The following is a 26,279-nucleotide window of genomic DNA, read 5'->3' as shown; positions in this document are numbered from 1 at the left end:
AACGGCTAAATCGTTATTGACAGATATTTTGGAGTTTGGACCTCTTAAACTGATCGGAACTCCGGCTATGGTTCTCAGTCAAATGGGCTTCATTTTCACGAGCATAAATCCTGCCCCTCAAACCCCTATTGACTGTTCCATTGACAAAATGGGAGGCAATAGAAGGGTCATAATATTGATTAATTATGAATTACCAGTAAACCTGAAGAATCTGGAGTTAGTCTTTGCCACTTAGACTCCAGACGCCCTCCCTGACCCCACTAACACCGCAGTCGGATGTCGTTCACAGCCACAGTTGTCAAAAGATGCCTATGCTCTGAAGAACACCACTGCCACCAATAAAAAATGGTCTTGCGTTCCATGGGTCATGGCAATGAGTGTGCTAATGGACATTCTATAACCGTATGTGGAGAGAGAGGGGATGGATATGGTTGGGTTTAGGCATGAGGTTAGGGTCACACATTGGCTATATCAGTGTTTTTCAGAGTTGCAGTATATATTTTGACATAACGGTGTTAATCTAACCTAAAATTAAATAAAAAAAAAAACCAATTCCATCAATTCTGTTTTGTATTTATCCAGGATAAAAAGCTTCACTGAGTTGATTTTTCTTAAATGGTTCTGCTTATATATTTGGGTTAAATTTGTTCTGTTTAAATTAGAGTATCTTGCTGAAAAACGCTTCATCGCTTTAAAAATACAAAGGCAAATTATGCATCGAAATTCAGTGAGGTATGCACATCTGTCACCAAATAAATCCAGTGTTAAATATTGGTCCAGCGATTATACATTCATATCAAGTACATTTGAAACCTATTTGCTTTTTTCTGGCTAGCTTGTGGTGCTGCAGTTACTGCGTCACATCTGATGTACTTGAACCGATTCGCAGACGTATCCTTGAATGTATTGGACTACATTCCTTTGCCACAAACACCAACGCTGTGTGATATTCTGAATTTATTTTGCGTTATAGGAAATTTTCCTGTGTTTTCAAAATGTAGAATAAAAATGATACAACAAAATAAATATTACTAAGCTATGCCAACTGTGTGGGTACACACATTTTAAATTGTGACCTCACTTACCCACACTCCTTTTATCTGCAATTTAACGTATCCAAAGCAGGAACAAAAAAGAAATATCACTCGACGTCATTATTTTAAGAGACACGGCACCATAATTTTGATCCTACTTGTCTGAACCCTCACTTATCAAAACCAATTTTCCATCAACCTTTGCTACTTTTGATGAAGAGCCTTCCGTGCATGCGTAACATTTTTTTTAAAGGGACCGAGTCAAATAAATGAATGAATGACTAAAAATTGGCTGTTGCGCAAGAGGGGCCCATCATTCGAGCTCTTGCCATTTTACTGCAAGTCATGTTGAGGTCTTTTCTCGAAATTAACAGCTTGAATCCCTCCTCCCACCTCCCCATAATCATAAATATAATCGTTTCCAAAAAAATTACCCCCCCCCCCCTCCTCCGTGCAAAATTTCAATCGTGGGCTTTCAAAAGCGTCTCGTGAACAGTGCAGAGGTCGCGGTTAATGGGACCCCTCCCCCAGCGGTTGAATGGATTTAGAACAAGCACTCAAATAGGCACGGGGTTAACCGCGCTCGTCTGCCACCCCTCGCTTCCCTGCCCCCCCCCCCGCCGCCCACCGCCCACCACCACTCTCTCCCCATGCTGCCCAACCCAAACATCCTTGTCCTACCACTTGGTTCTCATGAATAACGGGCCGGCGTTACAGGGCTAGATTTATAGCAGGGGACAAAGTGGCATATGGTCTATTGCCCATATAACTCAGAATTAAAGTGGATAAAAGGTAGTTGGTCGCCGGATAGAAGGACAAGGTACTTAGGGTTAAAATGGAATAAATTACCTATGAACTCATTTTTACTTATATAACGCAATATAGTGGTAGTGTCTTCTTCAAGTCTGAGTCTGGAGAAATATATATTCAGTACCGGTTAGGTATGTACCCTCTGTTTATGTGTTCACGGTTGTACGACGAGCTGACGACACACATTGATATTATTTGCCTTTCACATTAAAGCACCTCAAATCGGCGGTGCCACCGTGCTACCTTTGCGCGCCTACCCTGTGAATGGCGGCGGCATCGCGTGCGCTAGATGTGTGATTGCCTTGTAGGGAATAAACTATGATGACTGTTACAGCGTTAAATGGTTCCTTTGACATTCTTTTCCTTGCAGGAAGCGTTTGCACTGTGTCAGCCTATCATTTGCAGAAGTAATGGCGATGCACGATGTGGCCACGGAGAGGGAGAGATGATTTCCCTCAGAGGCTAATTTCCTCCCACAAAAAATGCAAAGCCAGCTTATAAATCCCGCTTTAATGAGACACGAAAATCTGTCACCAACCAATTCAAATTTAAAAGATTGCTACTGCAATGACGCAGCTTTAACTTCTTCATTTTCATCGCCCACTGCTTCTGAAGGGTCACAATCTGTTTATAAAGTGGCGGCAGCGCACCACAGTTGAGAAAATGTCTCCGCGGAAATTCATTATGCAAGAAATGGGAATACAGACACGACAACAAGTCCTAAAAATGCAATTACTCCAACGGCGCCAACCAGAGACGTGGGAAGCAAAACTTTGAAACAAAGAGTGGCAACTTTAATACACACGTACAAGGCCCTGTTAAGCTCTGCCTCGTATAATGGCTGCGTTACGGCAGATATCAAAGTTACTGCCATGTCTGCGGATTCACAGAGAGATTTTCCAGTAGACAAACCCATTCCTAACAATACGCCACCCACGGAGAATAATACAGACCTAATCAATGTACCAGTACATCCCACTGATCGGGGCCACATCAATAAATCAGAATGGAATAACAAGCAAGTGCAAAAGGCACATATCCGCGGAACCGGCAGATTCAGAGACAATCTATTCAGGAGAATCAAGTATTTTATCCAAGAAGGTGTCACGTGCCCTGGCCGACTCTTGTGGAGATCAGAACAAATCTTCATAGAGGCTTAGTTTGCCAACGCAGACAGGGAGTTCTGAAGCCCGCCTCTCGGACAAGACACATAAATATTGATGGGTGCCTTCATCACACCGGAGTAAGCAGCGCCAGGCCTCCCCCGTAACTCCACGGCAGCCTGCGACTCTCCCGGGATCTGCGGCTTCTAAGAGGTCATCCCTGTCAGACGGTTGAAAAGCCGAGCCCGCGCCATAACCTGGCTTCGGCCACTTTGGTCCCGATTCATAAACTGCGGGAGCGCCACGCGGGGACAAAAAAAAAGACGGAGCGTGTCCGACGTTCGTCCAAGGCCACGCAGCCTCCACTGCCCCCCCCCACCACCCCTGCCCCGCTCTGCCCTGCCGCCGTTCGCCGCTACTCCGGTGAGCTCCTCTGACGGCGTTAAACTGCCATCAGCGGCGCGTGACTCAGAATGACGAGCTCCGACCCGAGCTAAACCCGTGTGCGCCTTCTCCTCCCCGGTGTTGTTTGCGGCGCCCTAAAAATGACACAAATCCAGCGGCTGCCGGTACTGCCAGTAAATGCATTTTGGATGAGCCCACGCACATTTACAATTTTGTTTCCGAGACGTAAAAAAAAGGTGAGAGAGCACAAACGCAAATAAATAATTCAGATTGTGTATGTAAACTGAATTTCAAAATCTCAGGTGTCTTTGATTCAGTGGGCGCTAAAGGAATAGTGACCAGTAAATGGACACTAAAACAGGCGACCTACATACAACCGGTGATGGCAAACATAAACAGAGTAAAACTTCATTGTGCAAACGTCGTGGAGGCAATGCACGCTGCCACTTCCAGCAAGTTAAATTCAGAGCCGCGACTGAGTGCCACGATAGGTCGCACAAAGGCAACTTGGAGAAGGACATCATTACGCAGAAAATCAATGTTGCCGAATACAAATGTAAAGATCACACAGAGCGCCGCTTCGGGTTCACAGGATGACTTGATAGCAGATCCACGCGGCAGCTTCAAAGGAGTATGTTAAACACTACGCACAGGTAGACAGTCTCCGTCTTCTTAAAAAAAGCATCATGCAAAAACCCAAAGGCTGCATTAGGTGAGAGCAAGTTTCGCTCTTTCAGATATGACAGTCCTGCCGGAGGCAGAGATTCCACTTCCTCGACAGTGACCGAGACTAGCATATCCACATCACCACTCTGTTCATCTCTCGATCACAAAGAGCCACGCTCTCAAGTGCCGGCAGGTCATGAGGGGTCAGGCCACGGAGGCCCACGTGATATCTCCTCGCCTTGATTACCCCGGGGACAAATCTGTCGTGAGTAACTCTTCTGGCGCGAGGGGCAGCCCGGGACGGGCCGTTGGCCGCGAGCCGCGCGCCGATTGGGACGACAAGAGGTCAGCGCGCAACTCTGTCGAGGAGATCATTGACACGTCTTCGGAGGCTCTGCGAAACACCGGGCTGCCCCGGTGAGGGTCTGACGGCGGGGCTTGAGTCGGCATCATTCAACCGCGAGCGATGTTCTGGCCGGCTCCCGGCGGGGCCCGCCTTCACATGAGCATGACCGGCGCTCGCTGCTGTCACTGCCACATCAAACCAGGCAGCGCGAAAAATCCTGACGACGGCAGCGGAAGGCAACGTTTCAACTCTGCTGCCGTTAGAGCCTCTGCGATCTTTAGATGATGAGGCCAGGAGACGATCAAATCCTCTGGGAATGGCTCAGCGCAAGCGGCGGGTGTAATAAAACTGAGCAGCGACCGTGCTTCTGATCTGCATGACAAAGGTCCCCACTTCATCGGCGAGCCTCTCCTTTATTGGGCTGGAAGAGCCTGGGAACCCGATGTGGGAGCGTGGATCCGAGCGACGGGGAAATGCACGGCGCAGGCTGCAGCTCGGCAGCCTGCTCTCCAGCATGCGACTGGAAGTGCTCCACGTGACAGGCAGCATTTATATAAAGAGTCTACCTGATGCCCACCGCGACACGGACGAGGCAGAACAGATGAATTAACAGCAATTAGACCACCTGCGGCGCGTACAGCACATTATTCATTAGATGTCCTCGACAACAAATTGGAATCAAACGCCGCGTTTGAGGACGTCATCTGGCAAACCATCTCGACGATCATCGCCCGCGGGTTTTGACAACGGCAATCGAGAAGCAAACGACGCGGTGGGAAAGCTCAGCCAGCGTCCTCGGGATGATGGAGCAGGGGACGTGTTCACAGCACTTGTGAGTCACGCTTTGCAGGAGACACTGTGAAAAGCAATTATGACAACCGCCCCCCTCTGCTCCTCAACGTTGACAGCTAAAGGGAGGAATTGCAATGGAAACAAATCCAAGTTTTTTGCTGTGGAAAGTAAAATGTAATTTGATCTGAGAACGGTCCTTGTGGAAAAAAAAAATTCGGGTAAAATTTAAAAATGCATATGCTTTAGATGAGTGTAACCTAAGTGTAAAGGAAATTAGCTCCAGTGGGTTTTTTTTTTAGCTCTGACTGCCATTTCTGGCAAAGTAATGAATAGGGAAAACTTAATAAAACATTATAATAGAAACTGGAATTGGACGTATAAAGAATACGAAATATGGTAAAATTGGAAACGCGATTTCTTAAATAACAATGGTATAATAATGAATTATAAACTAAACATAATATACTCTGGGTGACCTTCTTTTTCACCTTAAAAAGATAATGAAATTACAAAAATTTATGATAAAATTAACAGCCTTTTAAAATTAATGGTTTTAATGAAAGGATATTTAATGACATCAAGGTGACCAAGCCAACACAAGTTCTGTTAGAAAGTTGTATCAGTCCCAAAGGAGAGCTGCAATTATACCACTAAAAACGGACATGATTGCGAACTAATGGAAGCCATTACTATTCATAATGAAAAAGAGTATGCTGCTAATAAAAAAAATTATAACAAGCGTGGTGTAATTAAACTGCAATTCTGTTTATGACATCGGGCCTATAAATTAGCCATGCATGAAAATTAAGCTTTAATCATTAAACCACTAATATACCTCAGAATAACAACACTTAATAGTAGGAAATGCATGCGTTATATGTGTGTGTGTGTGAGAATACATATGTGTAGTGACATGGAATGGGTAACTAAGGCGCGTAGCCCTGGTTGCTGGCAGAAAAGGGGGTCTGCTGTTGTAGCAGCCCTGTCTGTCAGCAGGTCACGTGATAAGCCGGAGAAAGGGATGTGGGGCAAAGGTGACAGGGGGGGCACGTGAGGGAACCTTCTCGTGGGTTCGAGAAGGGGGGCGTGGCCGAGGGCGGAGCGAGGCCACGCTGGGTGGATAAAAGGGGGACCCCGAGTGGGGGTTCGGGGCTGTTGTTTGGAGTGGAACCGTCGTGCTGCTGGAGTCTTCGTCACCGTCTTCACCTCCTCGGAGTTGTTGGTCAGGCTGCCTGTTGGCTGTCCTGACCATAGTGTAGTTACTCCTCGTACCTGTGAAGGCTGTAATAGATAGAGCGCCTCCTACCATTAGTGTCTCTGAGCGACTCACTACACATGTATTCTCGCACATCAACTTGCTGAAAATCGCCACAAACGTCTCGCAGAGGTGTGCGCATAATTTGTCCGGAGTCCGTGGTATTACATGATGGCTTACTTCAGTGAAGGGAACCTCGCAAAATGACGTGGGAACAGGGCATATCGACTGCCTTTGTAAACTGCACATTCAGACCAGTAAACTCTAAATTGATGCCGCACATCTGTGTAGTTGTGCAAGCCCTCTTGTGGCAGCAGAGGCGTGGGGTATTTAATGTGTGTGTGTGTGTTTCTTGTCGCACGGGGCTTACACGGCGAAACCCCTGTTGCGCACAGGTCTAAAAATGTCATTACTGCTGTCTCGGGAAATATTTCTAGGAACCTCCTTCCCTATGTCACGATTGTAACTCTCAATGCAGCATTGAAGTGATGCCCATCTCCTGTTTACAGCTCTGAGGCCCTGGTGAAAATTCCACTCTCCTATGGTGGGGGCAAGTCCATCCGTATGACGACCACTGTTGGCTTCCACGCAAAGCTTTATTCATTTGGAGCGAGCTCTCCAATAAAGCCACGTTTATGAGCAGAGAAGTGGTTCACACACTGTAACATAAATTCAATTTCCAGCCACAGCTAGAATCAGTAACGAGTGATATCTGAACAATTGCTGGCACCATCCACTTCATTAATCGGTACTGATCAGTGTGGTAGAGAATGGTCAAACAACCCGATATGGAGTAAGCGAAGCCTTTATCCAGTAGTAGATTGACAGAGGACTAGAAAACAAAATAATAATTATATTTAAATGTAGGGCAATGTAAATTAAATGTAACATTTATGAATCCAACAATGTTAATCGTTTCACTCATTGATTGAATTATCTCAGCAATCGATAAATCATAGTTCCCACAAAAGCCAAGGGTCCCCCAGTAATCCATACGGCTGGAACCGCAGCATCTATTTAATCATATGAGGCGTCTTCTTTTCAAAATGTACAATGCTGGTCAATGACCAACATGCACTGTCGCCGTTTAAACGCTACTTTGTAATAATTGTCTATTCGGTCATTAGGTCGAACAGTCAAAAGGCCGGTCGTGGTTCGCGTCGCCAACGTTTGCCGAGGAAGGTTTTTTTTCCCCCTGAAGTCGCGTTGCTTCGCTCGTGCCTTAACCGCCGATTTAAAACGCATTCTCCACGCTTAGCACGGCACGGGGAGTTGCCACCGTCGGGTTGTCCCGGTGCAAAAAGAGGTCGGTGGGGTCAACAGCAGAGGGTGGAGGGAGTCGTCCAGAGGCGGGTCCGCCAAGGGCTCAGCAGTGTGCCTTTAATCGGCTGCGGTCGGAAGGCGTTGCGTGAATCCCGGAGGGCGATGATTATTTTGTTTGTTACAAATCACTCGCATTGTGCATCTCCAAAGGCCCGTTATGTAAACGAGGAGTGTCCTGTCGTGTCGCAATGAGGTCACGCATTGCACTTTAGGCATTGCTACATGGATTTTTGTTTTTATTGTAAATTCATTTCTCCTGATGGAAATCTTATCGCGTATATTTACATACAGGTTTAATGTTATGTCAAGATTATATATATATAAAATGCTATGTTATATTTATACTGAGAAATCTTTAATTTCAGGGGAGTGGGCTTATTATGATGAGAATGGGGTCTGCGGGTGAGCACTTTTCTGGCAGAAATGTAATTCTACTCTTAGGTTTTATCGGAAAAGTCACGTAGGTAATACATAAATAAATAAATAATAAAAATCTGTAATCAATTAGAAATACAAATAATAGAAATAATAATAACAAATAAAAAATAAAACATCACGACGTTTCGGAGGCAACACAAGTCTCCGTCATCAGGTGGGACCGTCACAGCTAGATTTACTGTATCAAGTGAGGCAAAATTCCAAGAGACAAGTTCTTAAATACAAGTTAAGGGGGGAGGAGGAGGAGGGGCTTATCTGAATGTGGTAGCCAATGAATGGAACGTGTTCCATTCTAGTTGGATCGGAATACACCGTCTATACAAATATGTCCTCGATAGCCTACACAAACTGTTGGGGCAGGTGCTGTGATGGCAACGCCGGTATGGCACACAACGATTTAGTGTGACCAGCAGCATGCCCTGCTGCCTTTGTCTCCCCAGTGGTGATATTAACTCACTGTACACATTCTCTACCATGCAGTTACTCATTTTTGGGGCCACGCGAAAATGTTTTTGCATCAACGATCGAGGACCGGGTCAGATATCTCTGGCCACTGATGCTAGCCGTGGCTAATCACTGTGCATTGACCCCCCTCCCAACCCCTACCATATACAGGAAATACTTTCCTTGAATTATTAAGCCTCTTTTCCACATTACAAAAAGGCCCCACAAAATAATCGGAGACGAAAACGGGACTTTAGCGAAACTCCTCCGTAATGTGTAGAACCATTTAAAAGCCAACACATTTCATAACAAAAGGTCTTAAATGTGTGCGAGTGAAAAAATAAAATCCTAATCTGCAATTCTTCCGTTGGATGAGTGCTTTTGCTTCGGCACCACATATGGGATGACATAAACAATTAAATAAAAACCGAGAATAGGTTTTTCCCCTTTTATCTGGCAACAAAACAGGTGTTAAGTTGTTAAAACACCAAACTGAAACATTTTACAAGGAATCATGTCTCCATTAACCACAATACTTGTGGTCAAAATGCAAACAAAAAACATAATCTGATAATACTTTGTTGCCAAATAGAAGGGGAAAAACGTATTTTCATATTTTTTATACTGGCAAAGGAGGTCACATGATGTAAAATAAAAACCCTTCAACTTTAACCACGTTGACAGCAATTGGCTCACGTCTGCCATGCAAAGTCGCACATCGAATGGACGAGTCGATGTATTGCTTTCCCATCACCATTTCTGGTGAACCACGTGGTTAAAATGTATTTTTGTTGATCGAAATGCACCTAACCGTTTGTTGTGTTGCAGCCTTCAATTACAGAATGTTGATAGTCTCTTTGATGCAATTCTCACAAGCTGTTTGTTCCAAGCCTTTGAGAATATCTCCGCGCCGCAAATGGAAGTCCTAGCACAGGCTCTTAAATTAGCAACGCTCGCCCGTTTTTTTTTTTTCATTTAAGGAGAGGCTAATGCGTTATTGTTGTCAAACATTGGAAGCTGATTGAATGGCGTACGGTTCACACTTATTTCTTTCATGCAACCCCATCTTAGGCAAAGGCGGCGCAATCTGGGTCAAGCTTTGTGAGAGTCCACGAGGAGCTGGAGTGTGGAACCGGCGGTGGAGTGTGGATTTACGGACGGTCCCTGTGTAACCGCTTGGAGACGGAGCGCCGACCCGCTACGATTGCCCGAGGCCCGGGAGAAAATGCGCTGCACGTTTCCGTCCGTTTCCACACGCTGGGTAAGAGCACAGGAAGATACGCCAGAAAGCTGAAGTTCTGCATTACATAGCTAATTGAGGTTTGAATTTTGAAATGCAATATTTGATTGATATGTATGGAAAGTATTCGTGCCGTTTGGCCAAGTTTCTTGCAGAAGTCTGCCAAATTCTTCTTGAATACTGAGATATTTACTTAATGTCGAGTGCAAACATCACAGCAAAGCTCTGTGTCGCTAAAATACAACATGAAATGGAACACTGTGGGAACTGCAAAATTAGTGTCCCTTAGCACTGCTTTAATTGTGCATATTAAAGATATGTTTAAATTATTTTATTGTAGCATTATTCACAATATGGATTGTTGTCGTCACTGTAGCATTGGCCTTCAAAGTATAATATTGAATCCCATTTTTTTATTCACATGAATTTATAATAGTGTTGATTTTCAAAACTTTTCCATTATGGGATGGTATAAATACAAACCCACGTATTTATTTTATTCATTAATACTCCGGCCATTATATTACGTTTGAATAATAATAATAATAATGTACAGCCCTGTGTCAATCCACTACCGTATGAAGGCTTCCCGACACCACACTGCCAGAACAATCATGGGAATTGTTTGACCATACTGTCAGAACTTGGATCAGGAGCATGGATTTTGGCAAAGAACATCAAAACGAAGCTGGAAAAATACACTAAGACCCGTGGAGAGATGCATGTTGGGAATTCTGCTTAGAGACAGGGAGAGGATCATGGATGGGAGAGAAAAAATACCAATTAAATGCATCCTTCTTGACTTTAGAAAAACAAGTATTCTTGGGCACGAAACATCGCTGGAAGGGACGATGGCTTATGGACGATGCTCGTGACGGAATAGCAGCCGCAAGAGAGGAGCCCACCCAAGCGGATGACCACCGTGAATGAGACGAGCTCACGCGCAAGATGCAAAGATAGATGCGCGGCATCGCAGGACCGCACGAGACGGCGCCAACAATGCTGAATGAACGAGGGCCAGCAGTGGATAAAAGTGGCCGATAAAATATGCCGATGAATTCCAGTGTACAAAAAAAAAAACCGCTTGGTCTCTTCAAGGCTGATTCTTACCCACGCGCATTCAAAGGAACGCTCGTCAAAAAAAGTGCGCCACGTTACGAGAGCAAAGGGTGCTTAAAAGGGAAAACCCACTTCCTTGAGCCGTGCTGGGAAGTTTTCGAGCGATGCAGCACGCAGCACCGATAATGAAGCAGTGCTCCCCCCCCCGTTCGCTGCCTGCCCCCCTCCTATTGTTGCGGTAGGGCTTGAGTCCGCTCAGCGGTATCCTGGAAACCCAGACGTCAGTCAAGCCATTCCACTCTCCCAAGACCAAACGCTTGTTGTTTGCATTTCCCAAAAGTAACCTCCTGAACTTTTCCCAGCCCGGACGCCTGTTTTATCCAATCTGTGTTTTTCCAGACAACTTGATGATTCTTGGCACCTAAGCGCCTTTTTTTGATATGTTTTTTTTTTACTTTCTTTTAACCCTGATCGTCTTCTTTCTTTCATCTGTTTCACCATCTCTTGCAAATTCTCGTATGAAGAAGAAATGCTTATACAAAAAATAACAAGCAGTGTCCTGTTTGAAATTCAAATTTCGATACAACAAAAAAATTATAAATAATTCCAGCCCCTGTCAATGCACTGCTGGATGAAGGCTTCAACAACACTGCATGTTGGTTACAGGGGGTTTGTTTGACCATACTTCACGCTGGTCGCGGTTGGTAAAGGAAGTGGGGGCGAGTGGGGTGGTGGCAGATCGAGTTCATATATCACTCACATCACTCGTGTGAGTTCTGTCCCGGAATTGAACTCAGGTCACCAGGTTCATGATGTAGTGCGCAAACCACGGCACTGCATTCTACTCCCACGCCTGGTTGTAATGCATCAAAACACATTAAAACATTTAAACAGATTTTTCTATAATATAGATTTTTTTTGGGGGTTAGATCGTGTAAATATAGAAGTGTCGTTGAACACGCCAGCAACACACCGGTGTGCTGTACTAGTAACGAATTAGCATTTTCTATTTACGTGATAAACCTCACTAATTGGCTGTGTCGGGTGGTGGCGGGGTTAACGATACATTTATATTTACGTGATTTAACCCCCAAAAAACGTATATAATGGATTTTGGTCGTGAAAGCCTACGTGTTAAACAAACCGATTTATATATATTGTATATATTTCCAATACATAGGTCGACTGTCGCCTGTCCAGTTCTATCCATGATGCATTAACATATCAGTTTGAAATCCTTTGTATCTACCCACTGTTGTCCCTTGCAATGACCAGACCACAGTGCCGGCCCAGCAGAGTCAAAGGTAACTAAGCACGCCAAGGGAGTGCAACGAATATGCGGTGTGCCTACTACAGTATAACATCACTTGCGATTTGGTGGTGGTGACTTTTGGACGCATGAGCTGAGCACGATGTTAATGATCACTTAAGATTCGTTCGTTTCTCAGTCCGCTTGTCCTGGTGATGGTCACGGCGGCGGCGTGTTGAGTAGTGCGGTCCAGACCTCCCTTTCCCTGGCGACAGACTCTAGCTCTACATTACTATACACTATACACTACACGACTATACACTACACTACCATACATTATACACAACACATTATACACTCACCATTGGTACCTCATTTGCCAGTAAAAAATATGATAATTGGCTTTTTACCCTTTTATCTGGCACCTTTTGGCGTCATCTGGTCCAATCCATGTGAGACTAGGCTCTAAGGAAAGCTGTCTCGGGTGTGGACAAATCAACTTCAAGGACAGTGCATACATTATCAGAGTTATGTTTTTTGTTTGCATTATGACTGCAGGTATTGTGGTCTGTGCAAACATGACTCCTCGTAAAAAAGGTGTCCGTTTTGTTGGCAGATAAAAGGGTAAAAAATCAATTATCACATTATACACTATACAGACTCTAGCTCTTCCTGGGGGAATTCCCAGGCGTTCCCAGGCCAGCCGAGCGACATCGTCCCACCAGCGTGTCCCGGGCCGGCCCCGGGGTCTCCGATCACCGACGAATCGTAACCGTATCGTGGTGGTGGGGTTTGTGTGTTCCAACAACCCTCAGAGCTACGTCGCCTGTAGTCTTGTGCTCCTGGTAGGGCCTCCCTTGGCGAACAGGTCTGGGGGGGGGGGTTCCAGACAAATATTGGTAAAAAAAAAAAGGCCGCAATGAATGGTTAATTTTTTACAAAAATCAGAGAACCTCGCCCGGACGAGGGATACCGGGACACACCCCTGGAGCCAGGCGTGGGGGTCGTGTTCGTCAGCAAGCGCCTGGTGAGCTGGTGTTCCCCCCCTCCCCCCACGTAACCCGGGCGGGCCCAGCCAGACCTCTGCGCCCCACCATCCGCAGGACGAGGGGCTTGGGCGGGGGCCATGTCAGTGTGGCAGGGAGAGGGGTGGCGATGGTCACTGAAGATGCAGTATTTCATTACATGTTTTACCTACCAGATATAGTTATTTCACAGGCTACGATTATGCCTTCTTTATTACTGCAGCACACTCGTTTGTTTTTACCATAAAATACTACTTCCAAGAACACTCAGGCTATGCTAAAGTTATAAATAGTGATACATAAATAAATGATGAGTTGTGCATTATTATAGGCTACATCTTCTTGGTTCTTTCGGTAAAGTCACGTAGAATGGAAATAATAAAATAAGAAAAATTAAACATAATATTATATTATTTGATTATGTTACATTTTTATTATTTTATTATTTCCATTCTACGTGACTTTACCGAAAGAACCAAGAAGATGAATCCTTGCAGTCACGAAAGCTTTAAATCGAAATTATAGGCTACATATTAGTAAAAATATTCAACGGATACAGATATTAACTGATTCAATGCAACGCCAAGCCACCATGCCATTTATTCATATGGCCTCACAATATATTCACGCTTTGGAAGTGAAAGTTGTATATGTAGAATTAACTTGATGGGAATTCATGGTTTATTTTAATGACTTTATCCCCTCAGGTGTCAGATTTTAACATCTTGTAAATCCCAAGATGCAGAGCAAATAGTTTGTTCAACGAGAAGAGTGAACTACTTAATCGCAGCATATGGATGTTTTGCCACGCAGCAGTGTAGAAAATCTATAACCAACAGACAGCAAAATATGCAAAATAAGAGTAGGTTTTACTCTTTCTGGCAATAAAACAGGAGATGTTATGATGTTCAAACAACCAAATAGAAACCTTTTGCAAGGAATCAAGTCTGCAGCAACCACACTTACTTGTGGTGAACATGCAGACAAAACATGCTCTGATACGTGTGGCATTGTCTTTGTGCTGTTCGCCTTTTGGTGATCTCTGGTCTGACACTGGTGAGACTAGGCCAGGGGTCGGCAACCTACGGCTCCGGAGCCGCATGCGGCTCTTTACGGGCTGCTTCTTGACGATATGTACGTATGTACATAGATGCATTGCGGCTCTTGAAATACTGAATTTTGTACCGAATTGGAAAGAAATGGCTCTTCTTGTTGTTTTGGTTGCCGACCCCTGGACTAGGCAATGAAGAACAAGGCTTCATACTCTTTGGTTTTGTCGGTAAAGTCATGTAGGTAATTTTTTTACATTAAATTAAATTACGACTGCTTAAGCGGTGTGCTTCCACCACTTAAGCGGTTGTGCTTTCGCTAAGTTGCCCCCACCTGAAGAAGGACGCTTGTGTTGTGCCCGAACGTCGTGATTTAGTTTATTTCAATTTTTTACCTACGTGACTTTACCGAAAAAAAACAAAGAGTGTAAATCCTTGTAGTCACGAAAACTTTAAATCTAGAAGAACAAGGCTGTCTTTGGTGTACGCCAATCAGTTTAAAATACATTGCATGTTCGTCACAAGTAAGTGTGGTTGCTGCAGATTTGATTTCTTGCAAGAGGTTTCTATTTGGTGTTTGAACGTCTTAACACAACTCCTGTTTTATTGTCAGAAAGGGTCAAACAAATTCGTATTTTTCATACTTTGATATAGACAGCAACATATGTGTGCAATTTCATTTCAAACTTAAAATTCGATTTAACTCTTTGCCTCGTTGTAAATAACCAAATTGTTGTTTCTAAATCGGTTTCGTGTGATTAAAAATATTTATCTGGATCAGCAAGTTTACCATTGTATAGCCTTTGCAATGTATTTCCCGTATCGATGACCGAATCACCGAGAATGTGCCTGCAGTTGTCAGATGTTGTAAGCTAAACAGGCTTGGATGGGCGACCATGACACACAGTTGGCTGCTCCTGGGCTATGTGGCGGGCAACAAAGGTCAGAGCTTAAAACAAATGATTGCTGTATTATACTTCTATGTTCGCGCGGCTATGCTCCCCACCTTCACCAAACGCGCACTCACCCGAACGGTGAGGTGTGGTTCAGATAACAGCCACGAAGCGCGCGTAATGTGACGGCCCTCTTCCAACAGTGGATTGACAAAAGGGTGGCACGTTTCGCAAGTGCACTTTCCGTACACAACCCGTTTTGTTGGCTTTTTGGTGCTGCTGTGCAGAGCAACGTTTTAAGCAAAACTTCTAAGCAGTAACATCACCTTGCTCAATATTAGTGCAAGGGGCATGACATTGCAAATTTAACCACAATTTTGGTTTACCCTCTCTCTCTCTTTCAAACCTACCTGTCCTTGGATACACAAAGGAGTCACCTTAACCGCGAAGGAAACACAGCGGATTGAAATTGGTAGCCGCACTTCCTCGTGGCCGCCGATTCTCGGGGTAGCACAGAGCTAATTTCGAGTGTGCTGCGTGGAGGTGGTGGATAATTTGACCTCAACATAAAGCCTTCACTGTTGCACACACCTCCCAACGGCAATCGTGTTGTGTTAATCCACAATATCCTGAATTTCAGCGGCAAGCCGGTGAATGTGAATGCATGTATGTATGTAGACTGGTAGGGGTGGGAGGGATTGGTGATTGATGGTGGCGTATGTTTGCAGTAATACAGTCACACCCCGGCTCGGGTCGCGGATGCATTCCTGAAATGTGCGGCGAATATCAGAACGACGTAAATCAAAGCAATTTTTGAAAATCGCCGCAATACCGCACGTGAATAACGCACCGCACTCTCAGAGTGCGGTGCGTTTCTTTACGCGCGACGCGAAGTAGTTCGTGCCCGGGCTGGGTGCAGGCGACGGATACGAGGAGGGTCGGAAAGTGCCGTCACCGGCCTGAGTTTGGTCTGATGCGATGCAACCCCGGCTAGCGGTGCCAATGAAGTGACGGCGTATTTTGCGGAATGGCATCAAAGGGGGTGACGTAAATCCGAGTAATGGCACATTTTTAAGGGAAAACAAAACGATGAACCCCAGTGCGTGCACAGCAACGTACAACGGGCAACATGGGGGGGGGGGGGGGGCTGACGCTGGCTTGCCCCCTGCGTTTTCCAGAGATACAATTAAAGCGCGAGCGTGCGTGAGTGTCCCCGACCAGCCCTGCTAATGGTAGAGCGCAGAGTGGCATTGCCTCACAGAAGGTGGTTTGGTGGGAGGTGGGGGGGGGACTGGCTCTGTAGCAGAAAAAAACCCCTCGTGCAATCGCTCAACACGTGTTCACTGGGGACGAGCACGCCAACTTGTTCACTCCAGGTGCCAGCAGACACCTGTTGCAGAATTGTATCTTATCTGCTCTTCAAGGGTTCAATAGTGCGCGGTTGATCAACTTTAAAAGACCACCGGGCGCCATGGCGGCGCGATGTTAACTACCTCGCCTGGTGTACAGGTAGTCGTGGGTTCAATCCCTGACCCTGACGCCTGCTGCTGTATATTTGGAGTTTGTCTGGTCTCTCTCCCCGTGGTCGTGTGGATTTTTCTCCGGGTCCTCCGGGTTTTCCCCTCCACGTTTAGAAACGTGCATGGAGAGTATTTGGCCACTACAAATGTCCACGTGATGATAATCCACTTCGATGAGCTATCATTTGTGACCAGGTCGCTTCTGAAAAAGAGTTCTATAGTTCAGTTCGAAGTTATCTGGTAAAATAAAAAGAAATAGTTTAGTATAACGGTTTGAACATGAGCAGGTTTTTCCCCTTTTGTTGAGTGTGGTCAGGCCCCACCCGCTCCCCGTGTCGAGCGCCACTGCTGTGTCTTATGTCAACACAGATCTCTTATACTACTACTTCTTCTTCCATCACCAACACGTTACTTTCTCTGCCGTGTAATTTTTTTTTACAAAAACACAGCAAACAGCGCATATCAGTCCCAACAGACTTCCCGCGATCACTGGGACACTGTGGGCAGAGAGGCGTCTGGTGGTCTTATTTATTTCAACAAATGAAAAGGTTAAATATTTGCTTTTCCCTCCAATTATATTTAAATGGTCGCGTGAGCCTAACGGGTTTTAAGCGAGGGCCGATATGAACGTAATTATTCAAATCGCCAGAATCTGTAATGTGTGTGTGTGTGAATTGAGTTACATGTGTCCATCGTCTGCATGTTAGGCGTTCAATACCGTGGCTACAAAGGATAATGTCTGCGCTGTTCATCTGATGTTCATGTGAGATTTGGCACATTATCTCTCTCATAAAGAAAACTTGTTTTTTTTCAAAGTCTCAGCAAAATATGTGGTTAAAAGTGATGCAGCACTGTGCCTTATTGGATGGCGCAATGTGTAGCTCTAACAAAGCGTGTTTCCACAAATATAGACAGGGCTTCTTGTTGTCGTCTTCTTCTTATTTTAGCGTTTGACAAGCATGTGTAAATGATACGTCCGGATTTAAGTTGAGCCACGTGATAATAGCTTCGGAAATAGCGCCGCGTTCGCTGCCCAGTCCACGGTACGTTCCATTGTTTCATGGTACAGTCCATTGTTTCACGGTACGATCCATTGTTTCATGGTACAGTCCATTTGTTTCACGGTACGATCCATTGTTTCATGGTATGGTCCATTGTTTCACGGTACGATCCATTGTTTCATGGTACGGTCCATTGTTTCACGGTACGGTCCATTGTTTCATGGTACAGTCCATTGTTTCACGGTACGGTCCATTGTTTCATGGTGGAGTCCATTGTTTCACGGTACGATCCATTGTTTCACGGTACGATCCATTGTTTCATGGTACAGTCCATTGTTTCACGGTACGGTCCATTGTTTCATGGTACGGTCCATTGTTTGGGTCGGGTGGCCGCAGTCACTGCACTGTGGGTCATCATTAATGCCACGCTTGTCGAAGAGGAGTGCACAGCAATAACTGGTCACAGTTCTGTATGCATGTATGTTGATGTATGTTGAACTTCTTTTGCACCGTACGTAGCCAACCACGCTAATCGGAGGTGCGGGGTGAAGGGATAACAAACTAAACATAAAAGAGCGGCTCTAAAATAAACGAGTTTTCCATCGAGACTTAATGATGAAGCGGTTGATTCGAGGAGCCGCCGCAGTTGTCGTGGCAGAAGAAATCCGCGCGGAGCCGTGGCGGTGGGGGCCCTCGATGCGGCCGTGGTTGAGAACCTCCGCAGAACCCCGCGGCGTTCCCCCCCCCCCCCCAGCGCTCTGCAGTCGACGGCTTCCTGCAGTCGTCTCGGCACGGCGATCCCAGACCGGTTTCCGCGATCTCGGACGAGTTCGTGGAGGGTCGAGCAAGCTGGTCTTGGTGGAACGGGAGGTCCCTGCTTACTTGGATTTTTTCCAAGTTGGTTTGATGTCGCAGCATCCATGTTGTGCTGCCACAGCAATGAACTGAACTGAACTATTTTATTTCACCAGGTACAGCCCACTGAGCTATTAGCTTTTTCAGAGGTGACCTGGCCACACATGATGTCCCCATCAAAGGGGCTTCCTTATATCATCATATGTGGAAACGAATAGCAGCCAAATAATCTAAGTGCATGTTTCTAACTGTGGAGGGCAACACCAGAGGATCCGGAGAAAAATCCACGCCACCACGGGGAGCGAGAACAAACGAACTGCAAATATACAGGCATCGTCAGGCACGGGGTCAGGATTGAACCCACGACCTCTTGCGTACAAAGAGATGGTGACAACATCTCGCCACCACGATGCCCCTCACATTCATGAATAATGAAACGTCACATTGATAATAATGTTAATATGTGAACATATCTTGCCAACCGTATGCATACACGGGGCTTTAAAAAGTCTAGTTATGATTCTGTACATATATACGCACATAAAACATTGCATATTAAAAATCCATTTCAGGAACATTAATTTGGAATCGTTCACAGCGACGTTGTAAATTAAGATCTCAGCTGTAGAGGATCTGCATATTATTTTGTGATGAACATTCACGTAGACAATGAAAAAAAGAAGGTAATGGCTAATAATTATAAGTATGCGGGAAAAAATGGCTAAAGTGATGAACATTTTTTTTCTCTCCGTCTGATAGTGCAATTAATTGTACAGTAATCATGCTGTTTCTCCGTATTCCTTCTCGCGTCTCGCTGTGAAGCGGTCGGTCTCTCGGAAGCTTTGATTTACGTGAGGTTTTTGCTTGACACTGTAAGCAAATCATGCTGTCCTTCATCAGGAGGCTGCATGTAATATACTTTATTGCCTGGAAAGATTGCATCTAACCCTCCTCGTTATTGCTCACATTGCTGCAGATGGTATATAATTTATTCATAAACAACATCAATCATTTCACATGTTGGAAATTGTTACATTAAGTTGGGGACCAGTGAAATGAACATAGCTGTGTAATTAAAACCATTAAAGCTATTTTAGGAAACCCAATTTTACACTTGATTGATAACCAGTAATTTATCTTTATTAAGAGTTTTTCTGTTTAAGAAGCAACCATAAGTTTTTTAGTTACACGCCTTATTTGTACGGGTGATTACAGTTTAAAGAAGTGGACCATTTCAATTGCCCATCTCCCCCAGCTCCTGCTGTATACATTTTTTTCATCATCTCCCACTGTCTAGGAATGCGATCACGGGACTCTAGACGTGTGACCGCCTCTCAGAGGCCATCATCAGTCCTGCTGGAGAATCAACAGCTGACTCCTGCTGCCACACCGCCGCCGTGCTCGCCGCTCCGAGCCCGAAGAGTTGGCGTGCGGGCTGAAATCTGTCCGCTGTGCCTTTCCCTGGCAGCTGCGGTAATCTTGGGATTGCTGCTGCTGCTGCTGCCGCCCAAGGATTGCAAGAAGTCGCAGGGGGAGTGTTTTCTATCGAGCTTTCACCTTGAGCTACCCAGAAGGGCCTCCTCCCGTGTGAGCAAAAAATTATACTTTTTATTGCCCTGAGGTGGCACCAACTTATTTATGGAAACAACAACTGGGCACCGAAACACCTGCATGAAAGTTCATTTCTGATATTTGTTGGGAAAATTTCCAAAATGCAACTGTCTTCTACCGATTTTATAGCTTTCGTGACTCCAGGGATTCACATTCTTGGTTCTTTCGGTAAAGTCACGTAGAAGGGAAATAAAAAAAATATAGTTGTGTTTTTATTATTTTATTATTTCCCTTCTACGTGACTTTACCGAAAGAACCAATAATATGTCTTCTACCGATTTAGTATTTTTTTATGACAAAAACTTGAAAGAATGTATCATTACCGGTAACACAAATCGTACCCTTCAAGGATATTGAGAGGTAACTACATTTTACATACGGATTTACACAAATTGCCCTCCTTTACTCTAAATGGTTAATCTACTGGGTAAAACAACATTTTAGTACGTACAATAAAAAAAGATACGAAACATTGCAAATCTTTCCTTTAGTTATCTAAACGTGATTAATTACATTTTCAAGAGAGCCAAATGGAATCGAAGGTGTCCTGTAATCCATCATGTAAATTTTCTCACTTTCAGTGCAAAACAAGCGTGAAGTCTAGAAGAGGAAAAGTAAAAAAAAACATCCAACCTCAAATTGCATTCACGCTACTGAGTTTCACACCAAGACTGATGTGACCGTGGCTTACATTTACTCATTAGCAAAAAAATATGAATCTGCTTTTTTTTGTTGCACGGAAAACGTTGAGTGAGGTTTCCTTGTCGGCATCAATAATTTCCTACTGGATTTACTCCGTGGTCAGAAAGTCATTTGTACTTGAGTCATAAGGGAATTGTTATATTCAGACACTCAGTCGTGTGAATTTGTAGACTAGTTGTAAGATGAAAAAACATCCCCAGCGGTAATTTATTTTTTGTAACGCCCGTGTGCACACATTCCGCAGCTGTGCACGTTTGCCAAACAAAAAAAATGCATTAATACGAATTTTTAAACGTTTAATATTTTTTCAGCGTTTGCTTTCGGTGATCTTGTGGATGTGTTTTCTGCCTTGTACTTCTCATGATTGGGGTTTAATTTCCCATACATCCTCGACCACTTGCTAAAAAATCGCAGATATTAAATGTACCCTTACTTGCAGCTTGGCACTGTCAACACGGTTGCTGTAATATTAAAAATACAAGGCAATTAAAACGACTGAACAAACGGGAGACTGGTTGTGCCCCCCCCCCCACGTTGTCACTGACAGGTCTTCAAAACATTACTTACAAACAATGATGAACATCCCATCGGCTGAGATGTCACCTACCTTGAGTTGTACTTTCTCAGTGTCATTTTAATTATCCCGTGTGTACGTTCTTAAAAAAAAGATAAAAATGCCTTGAGTGTTGTCTCTGACACTACGACTCAGAGCTTCTACTGTGTCGACCAGAGGTCACGTGAAGGGTTCTCAGAGGTAGCGCTGTGATATCTGCTTCCCTGCACTGCCCTGCGATAGATCTGAATGGATATTTTGTCTCGTGACATGACGCCAATAACACAATCGGGATAAAACTGGCGAAAAAGGCATAAAAAAAGAAGCCAGCTTGTTTTGATTGAGTATTCCGTGGCGTAAGATCGATTGTGCCGAAGTGAAGGTGAATGGGTATGAAGTACAGTATTCAAGATGATGCCCTGCTGTTGTTGTTTTCACATGTTGTGAGCTGAATTTAGTGTTTGTTTGAATGCCACAATATACCAGCAAATACCTACATAACAAGCAGCTCGTTTTTATGTGTTTGTATTTTTCTCGAGGACTCCCAGACCGCTCCACCGATTTCAATGAATTAATTTGGCATCATTTAATTTAAATGAATTAATTTGGCATCATTTAAAAGCCTAACATTCGTGGTGTAATGCGAACCAGGTCAATTTTAAGAACTCACATGACCTTTGACCTGATCGTTCGAAAAATGTGGCTTATTAGCACCAGCATTGCCTATACACCTTACAATCGGTATGTGCGCAACGCAAACGCCGATTCAAAATCATACAATGGGTGGGCTTGTGCCATTAGTAAGGGGTGCGTGTGTGTGTGTACGGAGGGGGTGTGAAGTGGTAGGGGTAGCGGTTAGTGCACTGCACTACGAACCCAGCGACTCGAGATCGCAGACAACACTTGTGACGATTATTTGAACCGGTTCTGGGATTTTCCTAGGTGAACTCGGTCTCAATTGAGTACCTGGTACGATGTGTAAATATCGCCACTAGGGAGACAAAGGCGGCCGGGCGTGGTACTGGTCAGCCTCAACCCTCGTGTGTCGTGCCAGCCTTCCATCGGTGCTCACGAACAGCACTTGGCCCAACAGTCTGTCAAAACTATACGGGGGATCTTTGTCTTAGTTGTCTGTGGAGTTGGTGGGAGCCTTTTGAATCTCAATGGGCTTCCCGCTAGTATCTCGTGTGGCCCTTAATCCACACTGATGGAGGGGTGGTAAAGGTCGAGGGCAAAGAACAGGTGGCATGGGAGGTGTTTACAGATAAGGGTGTGTGGTACGACCATGGGAATGTCGGTTCATACTTAACACAGGGCCCTTACATGATGTTGCGTAGCCTTTGTCCCCATCGGACCACCGAACCTTGGCTGAAAGCACGGGGTGCATGGGATGATTTGTTAAAAAAAAAGGTGAGCGTCGGAGAGGCGAGTTATTCATCCCGAAGCAACGTAAAGTGGAACAAGAGCGATTAAACTCCGTGTCCGCATTAAAAACAAATTAGCAAACTAGATACAATTGCAGTCGGGGAAGTGAGAATGGCATTAATGTGCCTAGATGCTAATAACATCTGGACACGCGATCGTTTATCTTCGAAGTCATTGCGATGCGATGACTTTGCCACTGCTCCTGAGCATGACCGCGAGCAGACGATTAAACCCTCCCGACGGTCCGTATGCGCCACCAACGTGACATTCGAGTGTTACGTTTCTAAAAGTGTGTGCACTTCGAGCAACATTTAGTTTCCAAATCGAGATAGAACGCACTGCGATAGATGATATTTACTGCCCTTTGTTAACCCACGCACGATTGCGGGTGATTTAGCCATATGCTACTATAACAAGTAACAGGACAAATACTTTTTTTAAATGTTTAGGGAAAGCACAATGTTAAAATAAGGTGTTGCATCCATTCAGCCCACTTTATTTTGTAATGTCAGAAGCTATTATGGTTATTGGTGGGGTAGAGCACCAGATTTGTGCGGGGAAATGGTTAGAACAGTGCACTATGAACCCAACTACATGAGTTTGATTCCCGGCCAAAGCTAAAGTTTGTAGTGGGTGATATCTGATGCCGTCCTGGGCTCCCACAACCCTCACCAGCCTAGAATAGATCAGCGTAGTGAAGTATGGTGAAACATGGAAAGCCTTAATTCAGCAGTGGAATTACAAAGCGCTGAACATGTAAACGGAACTGAGAAAACGGCATTCTAATAACAAATAAGAAGGCTGTTTGCACGTGCAGTTTAACGGTTTAATAAAAAATATTTTAAGGAAATGTTGATGTGTGGGGGCAAGTGGTGTGATCTACATATATACTGGTGTAAAAAAGGCCTGTTTTGGTTGGCAATGATGTATTTAGATATTGTAATATTTAATAGTGTATTACCTTCAATTAATTATTTCGCAAAAAACATAATTAGCTATGTTAAGCGTATTCATGGAATCATGTTATAATTCGTGAGGTATTATGTGTTGCACTTTTAACGCAATTCATGTTTTGAATGTGCTTCATCATGAACAAAACAATTATGCACTTACCAATTATTGTTTGGCCCAAACTCTTTTCTTACGACGCGTAATTGATTTAGGGTCACGTGATGGAAGTGAGTTGTGTGTCATGCACCCCCCTCCATCCGACCGGGCCCAATTGCAGCACCAACCTTTTTGGAAACAACTTTATTTTCCTTGATTAACATCGTAAAACCCTCCTTTCAAAAATATCCTGAAGCAGAAGATCCAATGTTCGATACAGCAGTCACATTTGTAAAAAATGATTTGTAAGTTTCATCGTTAGCTCTGTATCGATTATTCAAGGTTGATGTGCCATTTTTTACTGAGAGACTCCTACTGTGTGGTGATATCTTGGCGTGGTCTGTTGTCATTTTTTTGCTGCCTTGCCCAATTTTGATTTATATTCAGTGACTTGCTTACCATTTTCTCTATTTTGTACTCCTGTTGTTACTTGCTGACCTGCCCTTAACTGGGACATCTGTGACAAAGAGCTTCATAGCTCATCGGATTCCTCCTGCAATCAAAATAAATATTCTGACTAAACTTGTCACGCGATGAACGAACGTGCCGGTGTTTTGCTGCTTCAGTAGCACCACCGATGTGGCGGAGAGGAATCTCACAACATATTATTGGTTCTTTCGGTAAAGTCATGTAGAAGGGAAATAATAAAATAATAAAAAATAAACATAAAATTCTCACGACGTTTCGGCCACAACGCAAGCAGCCTTGAACAATTTAGATTTCTATTCAGTGACTTAGGACGCTGTCTTTCCGACAGCTTTGTTCTTCACCTGAGGACGGCTGCTTGCGTTGTGGCCGAAACGTCGTGAGATTTTATTATGTTTTTAATTTTTATTCTTTTATTATTTCCCTTCTACGTCACTTTACCGAAAGAACCAAGAATATGGATCCCTGCAGTCACGAAAGCTTTAAATCGAAATCTCACAACACTTAACAATGAGCTCCTCCCTCCACATCCCTATCCCCTCACCCACCTCCCTTGTTAGACTATCTGCCTTCCCTACATGGACGCATCCTTTTACAAGGGGAACTGTTAACCCAGAGGACACCACTCATAAACCAACCCCTCCCTCCCCCCCTTTATATTCTCCGAGCGCAAATTCTTCCTTGTAAGCGCCGGACACGCAAAATGGGCAACAAGAAAATTGATTAAAATCAAAAACAATGAAGTCTCCCCTCTACCCAAGGCTGAAGGCAGAAGCAGTAAAACATGCAAGCAGTCATACATTGGCCCGTTTGTTCACGTGACCACTTTATACATTGGCGGTGCCAGGTAGATGAGGATTTGCAACTTACTTACTCGATCTGACCCAATAAATATCATTATTATTGAGCATAAGATCGTTCGCGAAAGCCTATGCGTTAAAGTTCATTTTCTTACTCCCATAGTCGTAATCGCGAACCAAATAGATGCCACCATCACACCTTACGATTCGCACACACACACAACACACATCACTCTCCTGTAACTACTTGGGATGTTACAATCTCGGATTTAAACAAAAACCGCCTTCAAAATAAATCTGCAAAAGGAAAAAAAACTTTAAAACCTTGCTGACGCTCAAGTTCCTTTAAATGAGCTTCTACCGGGATCTGCGGTAGAAGAAGGCGCAAGGCGGCACAGCTGTCTCGTCTGAACCTCCCCCTGCTTACTCAGCTCGGCGTGTCACGGACAATCACGCATGAAAAGCGCCCAGGTCTCTTGCCCCCCCCCTCCTCCCGCCGCCGCCCCCCCCCCCCCCCTTATACAATCTCCTCCCTTCAATCCCAATCTCCTCCCCACGCATCCACACAGCTCAACATCCTGGGAGAAAAGTGAAACCGATTTACTTTCGCTCCTGTCCCACTGCTACACCCCCCACACACCCCGATGGGGTCTACCTTTCTCTTCTGGGCCGCAAGCTTTAGCCTCGTTTCAAACTTCCATCCACGCGCTCGGCCGAGGGTGAAGGCTTCTTGCAGCGGGGGCTGGCTTAAGTTGCACTCGGATGGATTCAAGCTAATCCTGTACACAAACTCCTTCTCCTCCACCCCTCTCTCTCTCTCGCCCTCTTCCTTTTTTTGTAATCCGTGACCGCCTCCAAATGCGGTTGCCCCACAAATTGGGGGCGGGGGGGGGGTGTGGAGAGAGAAGGGGTCCCGATGCACAAGTTGATTGATCCCTTATAGGCGCTCTCAGAGAAACGCTTCGGCTCCTCTGCCTTTTGGAACGTGGTCGATCAGCCCCATTGTGCAATGCGGACGGTCACGGTGGGTTGTCCGTGATCTGATCGACACTCAATGTGTGCCCAAGGGGTGGGGGGCGGTTTTGGTGTGCGGGGGGATAAAAAGTGGGCGAGGAGGAGGTGGTGGTGGAAGTGTGGGGGGAAAGTGG

The 26,279-nt window shown here is 44.8% G+C and overlaps 1 protein-coding gene across 3 annotated transcripts in view; it reads left to right on the top strand.

The window, feature by feature from the left end:
* The window catches only part of LOC144937092 (A-kinase anchor protein 6-like), a 126,416-nt gene extending 105,548 nt beyond the window's left edge, over nt 1–20,868 (top strand). Inside the window, exons 9-11 of one of the 3 annotated variants that reach the window (XR_013637568.1) lie at nt 9,688–9,877; nt 19,976–20,094; nt 20,700–20,868. The gene's annotated coding sequence lies outside the window, so the exon portion shown is untranslated. Of the gene's footprint in view, nt 1–9,687; nt 9,878–19,804; nt 19,930–19,975; nt 20,095–20,699 lie in introns of those variants that run through there. The other 2 variants (XR_013637569.1, XR_013637570.1) reach the window with 2 other exon arrangements.
* Nucleotides 20,869–26,279: the final 5,411 nt, after the last annotated feature.

The sequence above is a fragment of the Lampetra fluviatilis genome, chromosome 18 (genome assembly GCF_964198595.1).
Source record: "Lampetra fluviatilis chromosome 18, kcLamFluv1.1, whole genome shotgun sequence".
Classification (NCBI taxonomy): domain Eukaryota; kingdom Metazoa; phylum Chordata; class Hyperoartia; order Petromyzontiformes; family Petromyzontidae; genus Lampetra; species Lampetra fluviatilis.
This window is presented reverse-complemented; position numbering and strand designations above follow the sequence as displayed.